This window comes from Choloepus didactylus, chromosome 22 (genome assembly GCF_015220235.1).
Source record: "Choloepus didactylus isolate mChoDid1 chromosome 22, mChoDid1.pri, whole genome shotgun sequence".
In the NCBI taxonomy this organism is placed as follows: Eukaryota; Metazoa; Chordata; class Mammalia; order Pilosa; family Megalonychidae; genus Choloepus; species Choloepus didactylus.
The window spans coordinates 18,100,795-18,120,313 of NC_051328.1; the positions used below are offsets into that span (position 1 = coordinate 18,100,795).

At 38.4% G+C, this 19,519-nt stretch overlaps 1 pseudogene; it reads left to right on the forward strand.

Annotated features, from left to right (window-relative positions):
* The first annotated feature begins 5,647 nt into the window (after positions 1-5,647).
* LOC119518979 lies at positions 5,648-19,026 on the forward strand (annotated as a pseudogene).
* The last annotated feature ends 493 nt before the right edge of the window (positions 19,027-19,519 follow it).

Below are 19,519 nucleotides of genomic sequence, written 5' to 3' on the forward strand. Positions count from 1 at the left end.
TGTCTGAATACACAAAGTCCTTATATTCTTCACCATTAACCTAACCAGCTGAAAAATCTCTGTCCCCACTTTTGCAAAAAGAAAAAAATATATATTATAAATATTGAGGCATTGGGGTCAGCTTACAGTCTGAAATCAGAAATATACATCTTATGTGAGCCTCTACTTTTCTCTTGCGGTAAATTGTGTATAGCTTGTGGGTCACTGATCATGTTTTCAGTAAGTTAAAAGGGTGATTGCTTTATTAATGGCCCAAATCCAGCATGTCTGCAAACACACACACACACATTAATTATTTGAGGCTACTGGGGACAAAAGCAGATTGCTTCTCTATCCTCAAGATACCCATTTGAACCATTGATTACTCCAACAGAATTCATGGGGATTGAGAACATGTATACAAACACCCAGCTCTGTTAAATTGGACTTTTTTTGATCCACATCAGTTCTTTTGAAATTTTTAATGGGGTTGTATTAATGGATTTTTATATAGTTGTAACTATTCAATACTTTTCTACAGAGACAAGTTGCTTCTGTCTGAAAAGAAAGGTGATGACTCTAGATGTGCTATCTATTCTTCTATAAGATAATGGCACTTCTTCCAATTAATTGGAGTTGACATGGGTCAGGCAGTGTCAATCAAATTCAATATATATTGTTCTAGAGAAGTAAAGTTCATATGACCAATGAAACACTTTGGGGATATCCAGAAACATATATATGATGAAAATTGCTACTTTCACAAGATACTGATATATTTTTCATATATGTTATGGGTATGTGTAGTGTGTGTGTTTGTGTGTGTGTGTGTGAAGACAGCAGGTATTAGAGGGCTAGTCAAATCCTGTACTCATATTTTCACTAGTAAAGAAATGACAAGAAAAATTTATTATGTATTTATTTGAACCAGCCTATTCTTGTTCTCCCAGAGACAAAGCACATTGGGGAAATAGAGGCAGACAAATAAATTGCTTTTGTCAGGTCATACAGAAGAAACTAACAAAGAAAATATTTGGAAGGAAAAAACCAGAGCATGTAATTTCTTTAACCACAGGAAATCTTTTCATTAGCCTCCTCTCTAGTTCTTAATAGTTTTCCCCATGCATCTGGGGACTGGGATAATGATTATCTCTGTACAATTTCTCTGTTTCTTTATTGATAAACAGAACTTCAATCAGACTAAGTAAAGAGAAAAATCCATCTAACTTGCTTTCTGTTATGATAAAGCCTTGCTGAGATAATTTTATATTAAAATAAAGTTAGAATCCAACCCACTTTTAAGTATAAAAGTTGAGATATTTCAAATACTACTGCAACTGTAATAATTAGCTCCAAACAACTTTTGCTTACCTGGAAGAATCAATAAATCCTTAGAAAGGCCCAGACTCAGCAACTACCTCTACTATTGATACTAATGAAGTATGAAATAGACTAATTTGATCTTGTTCCTTTGGATTTCTTTGCTATATTTTTCTTCCATAGAGTATCAGACAAACAGAAGTTGTGCCCCCCACACCCCCCAGATATAAGCAATCTTCCCATAACCATATCTCCTTTCCAAATATCTCATTAGGACACAGAACCACAAGAAGCATCACTGCCACCACCATCATCATGATGATAATCATGTATTAACATGATATTTGGTTAATGTGTAAATCCATGATTAGATTCATGAATGGAGTGGTAATTCTGTGTTCAAAGTGTAATATTTGCCCTTTAATACATACTTAGCAAATTAATAAATACCTTGGAGCATTATTTTGTTTAAGGCCATGTTTAAGAGATTAGATATAGAATTTTATTTAATCTCTACAACTGATCTAGTGGCTTTGGGTATCATCACCACATTTATAGCTGATATATGAAATAGCCTACCCAGAGACACAGCATGGGATAGCCCACCTTTTTTCAATCCAATTCTATAGACATATCTAAGTGATCACCATTTCCTGCCTGGGTTTCTGTCATTCAGCTGGTTTATCTAATCTTATACCAAATGATACCTTTTCCACACGTTAACTGGAGTACAGTTTCTAAACATTAAATTAGACCATTGGAATTAGGATTCTCCATAGATTTATCATCTTTTTTCCCTTAATTAGTATCCAAATTTCTGGGAGTTCTGCTTCCAGAAGTGTCAGCATAGCCTGCATCAGATTACTCATCTTGCACATAATATTTATAAACTCTGGATAAAATTTTCACACATACATACATGCCCTCACACACACAGAGTAATACCATTTATATATTTGCTTGGTATTTTTTTAACCCGAGAATAGTCTGCAATGTGCTGGATGCCTAAAACTCAAGCAGAAAAATCACAGTAATACCGGAATGAGAACTAAGAATGGAGTTTGTGGCTGCCATACAACTAATGGTAACATCCTAGAAAGGAAGGATCTACAGATGCAAGAACCCAAAATCTGACCATAAATACTGCTCAAATCCTTGCATAACACCTGAGCTGTGCCTATGCTAGATACTAAAGGACTAGTAAAACTTGCATCTGATGGGCTGAAGGAACTGAGCAGAAATTCCAGCTGCTGATCAGTCCAGGAAAAGTAAATTTTTGAATTTTGAGTCCAGTCTTATTAACTGCCTAATAGAAGAAAAAAATCAATAGTCTCCTAAAGATGTCAGAATCCAGTCTCTAAAATATCCCATTCTCAATGTCCATAATACAATTAAATTTACTAACTATGTGAAGAAAGAGGAAAATGTTCTTCTTAGTCAATAGAAAAAAGTCAATAGAAATGACACCATGGTGACCTAGATGTTGGAATTTGCAAAAAAGCCTTTTAAAACAGTTAATATGAATATGTTCAAATATACAAAGGAAAATAAAGTCACAGTGAATGAATTGGTAGGAAATATCAGAAAAAAACCCACGAAGGAACAAAATAGTATCTCTCATACTGAAGCCTAGAATATCTGAAAAAAAGAAAAAAAATGTATTGCTTGAGCATAGTAGCAAAACAGATATGTCATCAGCAAAGGTCAGTAAATTTGAAATTTAACAATAGAAATTATTCAATCTAAAGAACTAGGAGAAAAAATAAATAAAAAGGAACAGAGCCTCAGAGACATATGCAACAATATCAAGCAATTTAAAAATGCATAATTAAAGTTCCAAAAGAAAAGGAAAGAGATAATGGGGCTGAAAAGATATTAAAACCACAGGACCTGTATTGCCAAAATTGGTGTAAAACATAAACTTAAAAATGGAAAAATCTCAGGAAATAACAAAGAGAATAAATATAAAGAAAATAATATTTAAGCATTATATCATAGTCAAATGATGAAAACCAAGAGCAAGATAAATTTTTAAAGGAGCTAGAGAGTTTTTAATAAGTGGTGCCAGAACAATTGTGCCAAAAGAGCCAAAAAAAATGAACTTGAATCTAAACCTCATACCTTATACAGTATTTAACTCAAAATGGATCATAGATCTAAATGTAAAACATAAATCTCTAGAACTTCAGAAAATATCATAGGAGAAAAATATTCATGAGCTTGGGCTAGGCTAAGACTTTTTATATGTGGCACAGAAAGCACAATCCATAACACTGAAAAAAAAAAGTGGATAAATTGAACATCAAAATTAAAAACCTTTGTTCTCAGAAACAACATTTAAAGAGGGTGAAAAACAAACAAACAAACAAAAAACAAGCTGCTTCTGACTAGGAGAAAGTATTTGTAAATCATGTTAGCAACAAAAGACCAGTATCCTGAATACATAAAGAACACTTTAAACTCAACCATAAGAAAGCAACCAAGTGTACAGGAAAGTTAAAACAATGAGAAAATGGGCTAAAGAATTGAACAGGCTTTTCACCAAAGAAAATATAAAGCCAGCAAAGGCATGAAAATATGCTCAACATTGCTAGCCTTTACAGAAATGGAAATTAAAGCCACATCAAGATGTCTCTACAGACTGTCACAGTGCTAAAATAAAAATAAGGTACTTATGATATTAAATGGTGGTGAGAATACAGAAATCCTACGTCTTTCAGATATTGCCAGAGTCAGTGGATATAAAATGGTACTTCTACTCTGGAAATCAGGTGTGCAGTTTCTTAAAAAATTAAACAACACTTATCATATGACCCAGCAACTTCAGTCCTGAGCATGTATCCTTGAGAAACGAAGGCTACAAACACTTGGGCACAATTATCCATAGAAGCTTTGTTTGCAGCAGCAAAGCTGGAAACAACCCAGGTGTCCTTTAATGGATAAATGGTTAAATAAACTCCAGCACATCCATATGATGGAATGCTACTTAGTGATAAAGAAGAGCAGACTATGGATACAAACCAACAAATTGGGTGGATTTTAAGAACATTGCGTTGAGTGAAAAAAGTCCATCTCAAAATGTTATGTAGCCTATAATTGCATTTATATAGCATTCTCATGATGAAAAAATTATACCAATTGGAAATTATACACAGAAATAAATGTGTTAGGTTCCTAAGGCTGCTATAACAAATTACCACAAACTTACTGCCTTAAAACAATAGATATTACCCTCTATCAGTTATGGAAGCCAGTCTGAAATCTCTAGGAAAAATCAAAGTGTTGGTAGAGCTACACTCCCTCTGGAAGATCTTCAAGAGAATCTGTGTCTTTTCTCTTCTGGATTCTGGTGGCTGCCATCATTCTCTTGCTTGTGGCAGCATCACTCCATTCTCTGCCTGCATCTTTACCCTGCCTTCTCCTTTGTATAAGTGTGAAATCTCTCTCTGCTTCCTTTTTCCCAAATAAGGTAACATTTACAGGTTCCAGGGATTGGCCTTTTCTTGGCTTCTGACCACATTACACCAGTCTTCAAGGCCAGCATCTTCAAAAGTCTTTTCCATCCTCACATTGCCTTCTCAGTGTGTGCCACATGTACCTCTGCTTCCCCCTCATACATGTGACTATTGCAATATAGGGCCCACCTGTATAGCCCACAATAATCTTCCCATCTCAACATCCTTAAATTAATCACATCTGGAAAGATACACCCCCCTTGGTCACATTAGTTAATATACATGGGTTCCATGGATTTGGGTGTGAATATCTTTTGGAGAGCTATTTTTCAACCTATCACAACCCAAGACTGGTGAAATCTTATTAAGATCAGATCATATTGTGCCAGTCAATGTTCTGGTTTTGATAATGCACTGTAAACATTTAAGATGCTATACCTTGGGACATCTCTGAACTATTTTTGCAACTTGTTATGAATCTATAATTATTGCAAAATAGAAGGTTACAAAAAAAATGCCACAGAAGCATACATTATGTACAAGGAACAAATGATATGAATCATGACTGACATTGGTTAGTCAAGGCCCGAAGACATTGGAATTATATCTTTAGAGAGTAAAAAAAAGAAAAATTAATCCAGGAGTCCATATATAGCTACAATATCCATCAGAAGTGAAAGCAAAATAGCTCCCAGCCCAGGTTTCCTCCCGGGTAGTGCCACCCACTTGGACCCATGCTGTGGCAGATGAGAAGATGCCGCAGTCTGTATCCTGGAGACCATGATGCTGGGCTGCCAGTGTCTGGTTTGGAACACCAAGTATGCTTATGAGAAAATAGCTGGAAACTACTGAAAGAAAATTGAAAATGGCACTTCATCTGTGCTGGGTCTATAATGGGAAGTGTCACAATTCGATATTTTTGTTATGGGTGTCTTTTTACTTCTGTGACCTGGATGGCTTTGCTCTTTGTTTATTTTAACTTCAGTGAAGTGACTCAGCCACTTAAGAATGTCCTATCCAGGTGTCTGGGCCCCATGGACCACCCCACCCCCCAAAAATTCTATCTTCATTTTACTTAAGGTCCAAGTCGAGTATTAGAACCACAGTTCAAAGAAAACAAGATTTCTGACATAGTAGAAAATCAGAATGATGATCCAGGAAAAGACAGTGAAATTCTCCCCTGAACTGGGTTAGGATTTTTAACGAACATGATCAGGAGTTGAGTTTGGGCTATCAGAAACGTGCCTTTAATATGCTTATTAGTAACTGCTTGGGCTACCATAGAGATGTGCCAGATACAAGGAATGCAGTATGTAAAGAAAAGTCTTACCCAGCTGATCTTCTAACTGCTAGTGTTGTTAATTGTTTCTACAATGAAGCTTTCTCTGCCTTGCTCCAAACAGTGCACAGTGTCATAGTTCAGACTCCAGCACATCTTCTTCATGAAATTATCCTAGTGGATGATGATAGTGATTTTGATGATTTGAAGGGAGAACTAGATGAATATAGCCAAAAATATCTCCATGGAAAAACTAAAGTAATAAGAAATAAGCATGAGGGAATGATTTGAGGAAGAATGATTGGAGCAGCACATGCCACAGGAGAAATTCTTATATTCCTAGATAGCCACTGTGAAGTGAAGGAGATGTGGCTACAGCCCTTGCTGACTGAAATCCAGGAAGACCATAAAACCGTGGCATGCCATGTGATTGATATCATCAGTGCTGATACACTCACATACAGCTCAGCTCCTATTGTACAAGGAGGATTCAATTGGGTACTACACTTTAAAAGGGATCTTGTTCCTCTTTCTGAGTCAGAAGGACCAGAAGGAGCTACTGCACCAATAAAATCCCCTACAAAGTCTGGAGGATTGTTAGCCGTGAATATACACTATTTCAATGAACTTGGCAATTTAGGGATGGGACAAGATGGCAGAGCGGTGAGGCATGGAATTTAATCTCTCATCTAGAGCAGCTCGTAATTACCCAAGAACTATATCAAACAGTGTTTTTGGGGTCTCCAGTGACCAGTCACACATGGGACACAAGTTTGGAATCAGAGGAAAAGCTGAGATTGTGGTGAACATTGTAAGTGCCCCCAACCAGGGTTCTGGCGCCCCTCCCCACTCAGACTCCACAGACTCTCTTGCAGCTGACTCCCTGAAAGGGAAAAAACAAAAAACAACAACCTGCTGAGGGCAAGAAGGGGGGCTCAACCCAGCCTCAACTGCAGAATTAACTAACACATTAATTAATTAATTTTTGGAGCTGGGGATGCTAAAGAAGGGCTGGGCTCCAAGAAGGGGGGAGTGACACATAAAAGCATGTGGCAGGCACCCATTCCCAGGATCAAAAAACAGCTTTTTTTCCCCCCTACATTTTGTCCCTTCTCACTGTCTCCTTATCTTTTTGCACTTTAATAGCACACCCCCCCCCCCGGCAGGGGTGGAATTGAAGCTTTTCGAGAGTAATTATCAGACAGTAGCCCAAAGTACATCTTTAAATGCTCTATTCTGACACTGACAAAATGTCCAGGCTGGGGAAAGGCTTTTAAAAGGGACTCTTTTTTTTTTTTTTTCTTTATTCTTGTTTTCTTTTCTATTTTTTTTTACTCTAAAAGTAACATACATGGTTATTTTCTGTCAGAAAGCTCAAGGTGAAGGACTAGGCTAGTCTTGGGGGGAAATAGAGTACCCAGAACTTCTTTTGAATTCCAGATTCACTTCTTTTTTTTTTTTTTTTTTTTTTTTTATCATCATTTTATTGAGATATATTCACATACCACGCAGTCATACAAAACAAATTGTACTTTCGATTGTTTACAGTACCATTACATAGTTGTACATTCATCACCTAAATCAATCCCTGACACCTTCATTAGCACACACACAAAAATAACAAGAATAATAATTAGAGTGAAAAAGAGCAATTGAAGTAAAAAAGAACACTGGGTACCTTTGTCTGTTTGTTTCCTTCCCCTACTTTTCTACACATCCATCCATAAACTAGACAAAGTGGTGTTTGGTCCTTATGGCTTTCCCAATCCCATTGTCACCCCTCATAAGCTACATTTTTATACAACTGTCTTCGAGATTCATGGGTTCTGGGTTGTAGTTTGATAGTTTCAGGTATCCACCACCAGCTACCCCAATTCTTTAGAACCAAAAAGGGTTGTCTAAAGTGTGCATAAGAGTGCCCACCAGAGTGACCTCTCGGCTCCTTTTGGAATCTCTCTGCCACTGAAGCTTATTTCATTTCCTTTCCCATCCCCCTTTTGGTCAAGAAGATGTTCTCCGTCCCACGGTGCCAGGTCTACATTCCTCCCCGGGAGTCATATTCCACGTTGCCAGGGAGATTCACTTCCCTGGGTGTCTGATCCCACGTAGGGGGGAGGGCAGTGATTTCACCTTTCAAGTTGGCTTAGCCAGAGAGAGAGGGCCACATCTGAGCAACAAAGAGGCATTCAGGAGGAGACTCTTAGGCACAAATATAGGGAGGCCTAGCCTCTCCTTTGCAGCAACCGTCTTCCCAAGGGTAAAACTTATGGTAGAGGGCTCAACCCATCAAACCACCAGTCCCCTATGTCTGTGGTCATGTTAGCAACCATGGAGGTGGGGTAGGCGAATACCCCTGCATTCTCCACAGGCTCCTCAAGGGGGCACTACATCTTTGTTTTTTTTTTTTTTTTTTTTTTTAACTTTCCCTTCTTTTTTCAAATCACCTGTATGAAAAAAAAAGTTAAAAAGAAAACAAACATACAATAAAAGAGCCTTTCAAAGAGACCATAGCAAGGGAGTAAGAAAAAGACAACTAACCTAAGATAACTGCTTAACTTCCAACATGTTCCTACTTTACCCCAAGAAAGTTACATAATATAGCAACATTTCAGTGAACTTGTTCCTACTACAACCATCAGAAATTAACAGACCATAGTCATTTCTGGGCATCCCCAGAACGTTAAATAGCCTATCTGTTCTTCCTGGATTATTGTTCCCCCTTCTTTAATTGCTCTCTACTGCTAGTTCCCCTACATTCTACATTATAAACCATTTGTTTTACATTTTTCAAAGTTCACATTAGTGGTAGCATATAATATTTCTCTTTTTGTGCCTGGCTTATTTCGCTCAGCATTATGTCTTCAAGGTTCATCCATGTTGTCATATGTTTCACCAGATCGTTCCTTCTTACTGCCGCGTAGTATTCCATCGTGTGTATATACCACCTTTTATTTATCCACTCATCTGTTGAAGGACATTTGGGTTGTTTCCATCTCTTGGCAATTGTGAATAATGCTGCTATGAACATTGGCGTGCAGATATCTGTTCGTGTCACTGCTTTCCGATCTTCCGGGTATATACCGAGGAGTGCAATCGCTGGATCGAATGGTAGCTCTATCTCTAGTTTTCTAAGGAACTGCCAGACTGACTTCCAGAGTGGCTGAACCATTATACAGTCCCACCAACAATGAATAAGAGTTCCAATTTCTCCACATCCCCTCCAGCATTTGTAGTTTCCTGTTTGTTTAATGGCAGCCATTCTAACCGGTGTTAGATGGTATCTCATTGTGGTCTTAATTTGCATCTCTCTAATAGCTAGTGAAGCTGAACATTTTTTCATGTGTTTCTTGGTCATTTGTATTTCCTCTTCAGAGAACTGTCTTTTCATATCTTTTGCCCATTTTATAATTGGGCTGTCTGTACTATTGTCATTGAGTTGTAGGATTTCTTTGTATATGCAAGATATCAGTCTTTTGTCAGATACATGGTTTCCAAAAATTTTTTCCCATTGAGTTGGCTGCCTCTTTACCTTTTTGAGAAATTCCTTTGAGGTGCAGAAACTTCTAAGCTTGAGGAGTTCCCATTTATCTATTTTGTCTTTTGTTGCTTGTGCTTTGGGTGTAAAGTCTAGGAAGTGGCCTCCTAATACAAGGTCTTGAAGATGTTTTCCTACATTATCTTCTAGGAGTTTTATGGTACTTTCTTTTATATTGAGATCTTTGGTCCATTTTGAGTTAATTTTTGTGTAGGGGGTGAGGTAGGGGTCCTCTTTCATTCTTTTGGATATGGATATCCAACTCTCCCAGCCCCATTTGTTGAAAAGACCATTATGGCTCAGTTCGGTGACTTTGGGGGCCTTATCAAAGATCAGTCGGCCATAGATCTGAGGGTCTATCTCTGAATTCTCAATTCGATTCCATTGATCTATATGTCTATCTTTGTGCCAGTACCATGCTGTCTTGGCAACTGTGGCTTTATAATAAGCTTCAAAGTCAGGGAGTGTAAGTCCTCCCACTTCGTTTTTCTTTTTTAGAGTGTCTTTAGCAATTCGAGGCATCTTCCCTTTCCAAATAAATTTGATAACTAGCTTTTCCAAGTCTGCAAAGTAGGTTGTTGGAATTTTGATTGGGATTGCATTGAATCTGTAGATGAGTTTGGGTAGAATTGACATCTTAATGACGTTTAGCCTTCCTATCCATGAACATGGAATATTTTTCCATCTTTTAAGGTCCCCTTCTATTTCTTTTAGTAGAGTTATGTAGTTTTCTTTGTATAGGTCTTTTACATCTTTGGTTAAGTTGATTCCTAGGTACTTGATTTTTTTAGTTGCTATTGAAAATGGTATCTTTTTCTTGAGTGTCTCTTCAGTTTGTTCATTTCTAGCATATAGAAACATTACTGACTTATGTGCATTAATCTAGTATCCCGCTACTTTGCTAAATTTGTTTATTAGCTCTAGTAGGTGTATCGTCGATTTCTCAGGGTTTTCTAGATATAAGATCATATCATCTGCAAACAATGACAGTTTTACTTCTTCTTTTCCAATTTGGATGCCTTTTATTTCTTTGTCTTGCCGGATTGCCCTGGCTAGCACTTCCAGCACAATGTTGAATAACAGTGGTGACAGCGGGCATCCTTGTCTTGTTCCTGATCTTAGAGGGAAGGCTTTCAGTCTCTCACCATTGAGTACTATGCTGGCTGTGGGTTTTTCATATATGCTCTTTATCATGTTGAGGAAGTTTCCTTCAATTCCTACCTTTTGAAGTGTTTTTATCAAAAAGGGATGTTGGATTTTGTCAAATGCTTTTTCAGCATCTATTGAGATGATCAATTGATTTTTCCCTTTCGAGTTTTTAATGTGTTGTAATACATTGATTGTTTTTCTGATGTTGAACCATCCTTGCATGCCTGGAATGAACCCCACTTGGTCATGGTGTATGATGTTTTTAATGTGTCTTTGGATTCGATTTGCAAGTATTTTGTTGAGGATTTTTGCATCTATATTCATTAGGGAGATTGGCCGGTAGTTTTCCTTTTTTGTAGCATCTTTGCCTGGTTTTGGTATTAGATTGATGTTAGCTTCATAAAATGAGTTAGGTAGTGTTCCATTTTTTTCAATGTTTTGAAAGAGTTTGAGTAAGATTGGTGTCAGTTCTTTCTGGAAAGTTTGGTAGAATTCCCCTGTGAAGCCATCTGGCCCTGGGCATTTATTTGTGGGAAGATTTTTGATGACTGATTGGATCTCTTTGCTTGTGATGGGTTGGTTGAGGTCTTCTATTTCTTCTCTGGTCAGTCTAGGTTGTTCATATGTTTCCAGGAAATTGTCCATTTCTTCTACATTATCCAGTTTGTTGCCATACAGTTGTTCATAATATCCTCTTATAATTTTTTTAATTTCTTCAGGATCTGCAGTTATGTCACCTTTTTCATTCATTATTTTGTTTATATGGGTCTTCTCTCTTTTTGATTTTGTCAGTCTAGCTAGGGGCTTGTCAATCTTGTTGATCTTCTCAAAGAACCAACTTTTGGTGATATTTATCCTTTCTATTGTTTTTTTGTTCTCTATGTCATTTATTTCTGCTTTAATCTTTGTTATTTCTTTTCTTCTACTTGGTTTAGGATTGGTTTGCTGTTCATTTTCTAGCTTCTTCAGTTGATCCATTAGTTCTTTGATTTTGGCTCTTTCTTCCTTTTTAATATATGCGTTTAGTGCTATAAATTTCCCCCTTAGCACTGCTTTTGCTGCATCCCATAGGTTTTGGTATGTTGTGTTCTCATTTTCATTCGTCTCTATATATTTAGCAATTTCTCTTGCTATTTCTTCTTTAACCCACTGATTGTTTAGGAGTGTGTTGTTTAACCTCCAGGTATTTGTGAATTTTCTAAGTCTCTGATGGTTATTGACTTCTAATTGTATTCCATTGTGGTCAGAGAATGTGCTTTGAATAATTTCAATCTTTTTAAATTGATTGAGGCTTGTTTTATGTCCCAGAATATGATCTATTCTGGAGAAAGTTCCGTGAGCACTAGAAAAGTATGTGTATCCTGGTGATTTGGGATTTAATGTCCTGTAGATGTCTGTTAAATCTAATTCATTTATCAGATTGTTTAGGTTTTCAATTTCCTTATTGGTCTTCTGTCTGGTTGATCTATCTATAGGAGAGAGTGATGTGTTGAAGTCTCCCACAATTATTGTGGAAACATCAATTGCTTCCTTTAGTTTTGCCAATGTTTCTCTCATGTATTTTGTGGCACCTTGATTGGGTGCATAGACATTTACGATTGTTATTTCTTCTTGCTGAATTGCCCCTTTTATTAGTATGTAGTGGCCTTCTTTGTCTCTCAAAACATCCCTGCATTTGAAGTCTATTTTATCTGAGATTAATATTGCTACACCTGCTTTCTTTTGGCTGTAGCTTGCATGAAATATTTTTTTCCATCCTTTCACTTTCAATTTCTTTGTGTCCCTGTGTCTAAGATGAGTCTCTTGTATGCAACATATTGATGGTTCATTTTTTTTGATCCATTCTGCGAATCTATATCTTTTAATTGGGGAGTTTAATCCATTTACATTCAACGTTAAAACCGTGAAGGCATTTCTTGAATCGGCCATCTTATCCTTTGGATTATGTTTGCCATATTTTTCCCTCTCTCTATTAATATCCTTTATTGTACCCATACCGAATCTCTTTAGTACTGAACCTTTCTCCAAGTCTCTCTGTCCTGTCTTTGTTTCTCTGTCTGTAGGGCTCCCTTTAGTATCTCCAGTAGGGCAGGTCTCTTATTAGCAAATTCTCTCAGCATTTCTTTGTCTGTGAAAAATTTAAGCTCTCCCTCAAATTTGAAGGAGAGCTTTGCTGGATAAAGTATTCTTGGCTGGAAATTCCTCTCTCTCAGAATTTTAAATATATCGTGCCATTGCCTTCTCGCCTCCATGGTGGCTGCTGAGTAGTCACTACTTAGTCTTATGCTGTTTCCTTTGTATGTGGTGAATTGCTTTTCTCTTGCTGCTTTCAGAACTTGCTCCTTCTCTTCTATGTTTGACAGTGTGATCAGTATATGTCTCGGAGTGGGTTTTTTTGGATTTATTCTATTTGGAGTTCGCTGAGCATTTATGATTTGTGTATTTATGTTGTTTAGAAGATTTGGGAAGTTTTCCCCAACAATTTCTTTGAATACTCTTCCTAGACCTTTACCCTTTTCTTCCCCTTCTGGGACACCAATGAGTCTTATATTCGGACGTTTCATATTATCTATCATATCCCTGAGGTCCATTTCGAGTTTTTCAATTTTTTTCCCCATTCTTTCTTTTATGCTTTCATTTTCCATTCTGTCATCTTCCAGGTCACTGATTCGTTGTTCAACTTCCTCTAGTCTTGTACTATGAGTGTCCAGAATCTTTTTAATTTGGTCAACAGTTTCTTTAATTTCCATAAGATCATCCATTTTTTTATTTAGTCTTGCAATGTCTTCTTTATGCTCTTCTAGGGTCTTCTTGATTTCCTTCATATCCCGTACTAGGGTCTCATTGTTCATCTTTAGTTCTTTGAGTAGCTGCTCTAGGTGTGTCTCTTCTGGTCTTTTGATTTGGGTGCTTGGGCTTGGGTTATCCATATCGTCTGGTTTTTTCATATGCTTTATAATTTTCTGTTGTTTTTGGCCTCGTGGCATTTGCTGTCCTTGATAGGGGTCTTTTAGGGTTTGTAGACCAGTTGAAGTCCTTATCTCTAATTTATCAGATCTACAGCTTCGTGGAGTACACTTTCTCTAACTAACCAGCAGGTGGCGTCCACGAGCCACCTGTTCTCCACAAGCCAGATCTCCCCTGCTTAGCCTTTTTGGTGAGTGGGGGAGTGAGTCTTGTGGGGCCCATTTGGTGTCCCAAGCTTGCGTGTGTAGTTGGTGTTGCCTGCCCTGTATGTGGGGCGTGTTTCTGGGCAGTCGGGGAGGGGGGGTGGCCCTAACAATCAAATCTCCCTGATGATCCTAGAGTTTTAAAGCTACTGCAATAGTCTAATCCTTCAGTTCAGTCCTGCCACAGTTTGTCTCTGCCACTGACCCACAAGTCTTTGGTATTGGCGTATGGCTCCTGAGACTTGCAAGTGGGCCCCTCTTCCAGGCTGTGCACCCCGGGTCCTCTGTTGAGGGATGACTGTGCTATGTCACAGGTGAGTGCCGTCCCCCCAGGGCAGTTCTGGGCTGCTGGGCTGTGTTGGGAGGCTCCCAGTCTGCTCAAATGATGGCTGAATGGGGCTCTGTTAATTCACACTGCTCCCCCTTCCCAGCTCTGGGACATTCAGCTGAGGTTGCAGGGAAGGCTAATGTCCACGCCCAGTTTTGTGGTGTGTGCCTGTTATTTGAAGCACTTCCGTCACACTGGGTTGTCTGGGGCAGCTCTGGGCTATGGGGCTGGCGATGGGCAGGAGTGTTTCCTGTCCACCAGGATGGTGGCTGTGAGCGGACACCCCCCTTTTCTTGGGAAGTTGTGTTGTTTAGTGAATTTTCTCAGCCACTGGATTATTGCCTTTTGTCTCAGAGCTCTCTTAGTTCTGCTCTTGACTTGACGTGCCCAAATTTCAATTCTTTGAAGCTTTCTGTATTGAGCTTCTTAGAGTAATTGTTTTAGAAAAAGCAAAAAGGATTTAAAAAAAAAAAAAAAACCAAAAAAAAAAACGGCCCTCCTCGGAGATCTAATGGGTTATTGAAATGCTAATAGACAAAGCAACCAGGGCCATTAAGGAAAGGTGCCCTGGGCAGAGAGATCAGCCTTGCTTCGGGATTTGCATATGCGCCTCAAGGCCTGATCTCCGCCCTTCCCCTTTCTGTGTTCACCAGAACTCCAAAAATCCTCTGCTTTTACTTTGGAGCTTCTCGTGTTGTTTTCCTTCTATGCCCGTCTCCTCTCTGCTGGGCTGGCTGCTCTCAGAGTCTCTGGTGTCTGTCCTCAGTCTATCTATGGTTGGAGTTTGAATCAGTAGAATGAGTTTCCGATGAGAGCAGCCACTGCAATTCTCCCTTCTCCTTCCTGGAGCTGACAGCCCCTCCTCCCCCGGGACTGAGCCTGGCAGGGAGGGGCGCGGGTCCCCTGGCCGCAAAAACTTACAGATTTCGCTGATCTCAGCAGTTCCACGTTTTCATGAGTGTTGTATGAAGTATGCCCAAAGACAGATTGCTCTGTGGTGTCCAGTCCACGCAGTTCCTGGCTTTTTACCTACTTTCCTGGAGGAGTAACTAAAACATACAGCTCACCAGTCTGCCATCTTGCCCCGCCTCCCAGATTCACTTCTGAAGGTCTCCACCCCCAACTTTAATTGGCCTCACAGGCTGGCCAAAGAATTAAGCTGGAGTTGCCCCAAAGAGGAGAGGGGAGAAGGGAATAGTGCCTCTGGGAGACAATTGGAGTTCCTAGAATTGGGAGAGTGGAGGGTGGTCCAGCTCAACTGGCAGCCCTTCTTCTGGGAACTCAGACCCCAGGGGCTGGAATTCTGATTCCAGCTTCAGTCAGCCACACCCCCGACAGGATCAGAGGCATCAAGAGAACTAAAGGCTCCATATCTCCTTACACTGGTGGGGGAACCGCAGGCTGGCAAGTGCCACCTGCCGGACAGGACAGGAAAAGCACCGATTCTAGAGACCTCACAGGAGGATCTCATTCTCAGGGAAACTCCATACCCTCCTGGGTCTCTCTAGACTGGGAAAGTCTGACTGGGGTCGACCATATCTGAGGAGACTTTCCCACAAAAAGGCTACATAGAGGCAAGGCAAGAAACAGAATAACAAGAGGTGAAAAATTCTAGCCAACTAAATAGAACCTGAATTAGAGGTTTAGAATAAGTTGAACTGAACAGCAGAGGTCAGAGAACAAAGCTAATCAACAAGAAACCCCTAGGTAAAAGAGTGAAAACAAGCTTCAGAATAAACTAATCAAGAAAATCAGATGCCTAGACAACTTATAATAACAAACCATACTAGGAAACACAAAAATATAGATCAGCCAAGGAGCAAACTAATAGTTCAACCAAGATACAGGAGTTGAGGCAACTAATGCTAAATCAATTCAATGAACTGAAGTAAGATATGGCAAAAGAAATGAAGGATATAAAGAAGACACTGGATGACCATAAAGAAGAATTCATAAACTTGAAAAAACAAACGGAAGAACTTATGGGAATGAAGGCCACAATGGAGAAGATGAAAAACACAATGGAGGGACACAACAGTAGATTTGAACAGGCAGAAGAAAGGATCAGTGAACTAGAAGTCAAGACATTTGAATTCATACACACAAAAGAACAGATGGTAAAGAAAATAGAAAAATATGAGCAGGGTCTTAGGGAGCTGAGTGACAACATGAAACACAATGAATATATGTGTTATGGGTATCCCAGAAGGAGAAGAGAGGGGAAAAGGGGCAGAAAGAATAATGGAAGAAATATTCACCAAAAGTTTCCCAACTCTTTTGAAAGACAGAAAATTAGAGATTGAAGAAGTTCAGCATACCCCAAACAGAATAGATCCCGATAGACCTACTCCAAGACACTTATTGATCAGATTGTCCAATGTCAAAGACAAAGAGAGAATTCTGAAAGCAGCATGTAAAAAGCAATCCATCACATACAAGGGAAGCTCCATAAGACTATGTACAGATTTCCCCACAGAAACCATGGAGGTGAGAAGACAGTGGCATGATATATTTAAGGTACTGAAAGAGAAAACTGCCAACCAAGAATTCTATATCCAGCAAAATTGTCCTTCAAAATGAGGGAGAATTAAAATATTTTCAGACAAAAAGAAACTGAAAGAGTTTGTGAATAAGAGACCAGCACTACTAGAAATACTAAAGGGAGTGCTGCAATCTGATAGGAAAAGACAGGAGAGAGCGAGTTGGACAAGAATGCAGAAATGAAGATTATCAGGAAAGATAAAAGGAGAGAGAGGAAAAAATAAGATATGATATATAAAATCCAAAAGACAAAATGGTAGAAGAAAGTACTTTCCTTACAGTAATAATACTAAATGTTAATGGATTAAACTCCCCAATAAAAAGACACAGACTGGCAGAATGCATTAAAAAACAGGACCTATCTGTATGCTGTCTACAAGAAACTAACTTTACACACAAGGACAAAAATAAACTGAAAATGAAAGGTTGGAAAAAGATATTTCACGCAAACAACAACCAGAAAAAAGCAGGAATAGCTATATTAATGTCAGACAAATTAGACTTCAAAAGTAAAACAATTAAAAGAGACAAAGAAGGACACTCTATATTAATTAAAGGGTAAAGTCATCAAGAAAACATAACAATCATAAATATTTATGCACCAAGCCAGAATGCCCCAAAACTCATGAGGCAAACACTGAAATCACTGAAAGGAGAAATAGATACCTCTACAATAATTGTTGGAGATTTCAATATACCACTCTCATCAATGGATAGAACATCTAGACAGAGGATCAATAAAGAAATGGAGATGTTGTATTTTACAATAAATGAACTAGACTTGACAGACATTTATAGAATACTACATCCAACAACAGTAGGATACACTTTTTTCTCAACTGCTCATGAAACATTCTCTAGGATAGACCACATGTTGGGTCACAAAGCAAGTCTCAACAAATTTAAAAATATTGACATTATATAAAACACTTTCTCGGACCATAATGAAATGAAGTTGGAAATAAATAATGGCAGAAGGTCGTAAAATTCACAAATATATGGAGGCTAAACAGCACCCTCTTAGAAAACCAGTGGGTAAAGGAAGAAATTACAAGTGAAATTAGTAAATACCTCAAGGCAAATGACAATGAAAACACAACATATCAAAACTATGGGATGCAGCAAAGGCAGTGCTGAGAGGGAAATTTATTGCCCTAAATGCCTATATTAAAAGAGAAAAGAGAGCAAAAATTGAAGAATTAACTGTTCACCTGGAGGAATTGGAGAAAGAACAGCAAACTAACTCCAAAGCAAAAAAAAAAAAAAAAAAAAAAAGGAAGAAATAACAAAGATTAGGGCAGAAATAAATGAAATTGAGAACATGAAAACAATAGAATCAGCAAAACCAGAAGTCGGTTCTTTGAGAAAATCAATAAAATTGATTGTATACACCACAACCAGGTGGGATGATTTATTCCAGGTATGCAAGGCTGGCTCAACACAAGAAAATCAATTAATGTAATACACCACATCAATGAACTTGGACACTATAACAGTGGCATGGATACCTAGGAAGAAGAAAATTTGGAAATATTATTTCAGATCTGGATGTATAGAGGTAAGCTCTTCATCATCCCTTGCTCTAGAGTAGGACACATTTTCTGGAAAAGGTGACCATATGGATCTCCTGAAAGCCAGGCCACCATGGCACACAACTCTTTGAGGCTGGCACATGTATGGTTGGATGAATATAAGGAGCAATATTTTTTCTTAAGACATGATCTGAAAACCGAAAGCTGTGAAAATATTAGTGAGCATGTTGAATTGAGAAAGAAATTAGGTTGTAAATCATTTAAATGGTATTTGGATGATATTTACCCACAGATGAAGATATCTGGTCCCAATGCCAAACCACAGCAACCCATTTTTATTAATAGAGGGTCAAAACACCCCAAAGTCCTTCAAAATGGGAGGCTCCATCACTTCCAGACCAACAAATATCTGGTGGCACAAGATCTCCCAAATCAGAAGGTATGCCTTGTAGTGTGTAAGATGTGTGACTATCTTGTAGTCAGATCTGGGTTTATAATGAAGGGCATGAATTGGTTTTGAATAATCTCCTTTGCCTGGGTATGTCCGAGACTCACTCATCAGACCCACCACTACTCATCAAGTGCCATGGGTCAGGAGGATCTCAACAATGGACCTTTGGGGAGAATAATTGGTTCTACCAGGTATTAGTTGAAAAGTGCCTGAAAATTGTTGATCCACTGAGTCAGAAAGGCTATGTTGCTATAGCAATTTGTGATGACTCTTCCTCACAACAGTGACATTTTGACAGCTGAAGTGGAGACCTCAGACTGGAATGGTGCGATAGCCTAGGCTTTGCCTCTTCTGTAAAACTCTTTACAAAGAGTATTGATGGCACAAGAAAAACCCTGAACTGATTTCCTATTTGGATAGAACTATCTTTGAGAGGATGAGCATTTTCTTGTCCTATGGAGATGCTTAGGAAGATTAGCAGAGATTGGAGAACCGTGTTACCATCAGTAGATGACTAAGTACTTTTCACCAGAGTATTAATGTTGTTGCTGAGCTGCTGTTAAGGAATTTCTTGCTTACAGAATATAATTTCAACTTTAAAGACTTGGTTTTATACAAGGAGCCAAGTGCAGAAGATTGGAATTTCTGTTCAAATTCGTTTATGTTTCTTTTTAATTCCTTTTAATAATGGAATGGCATTTGGTGGGAAAATTGTCATGATTTCCTTTCTTAGAAGACTTCATAGGAGACAAGTTATATTTTTTACTTACTATTATCTTT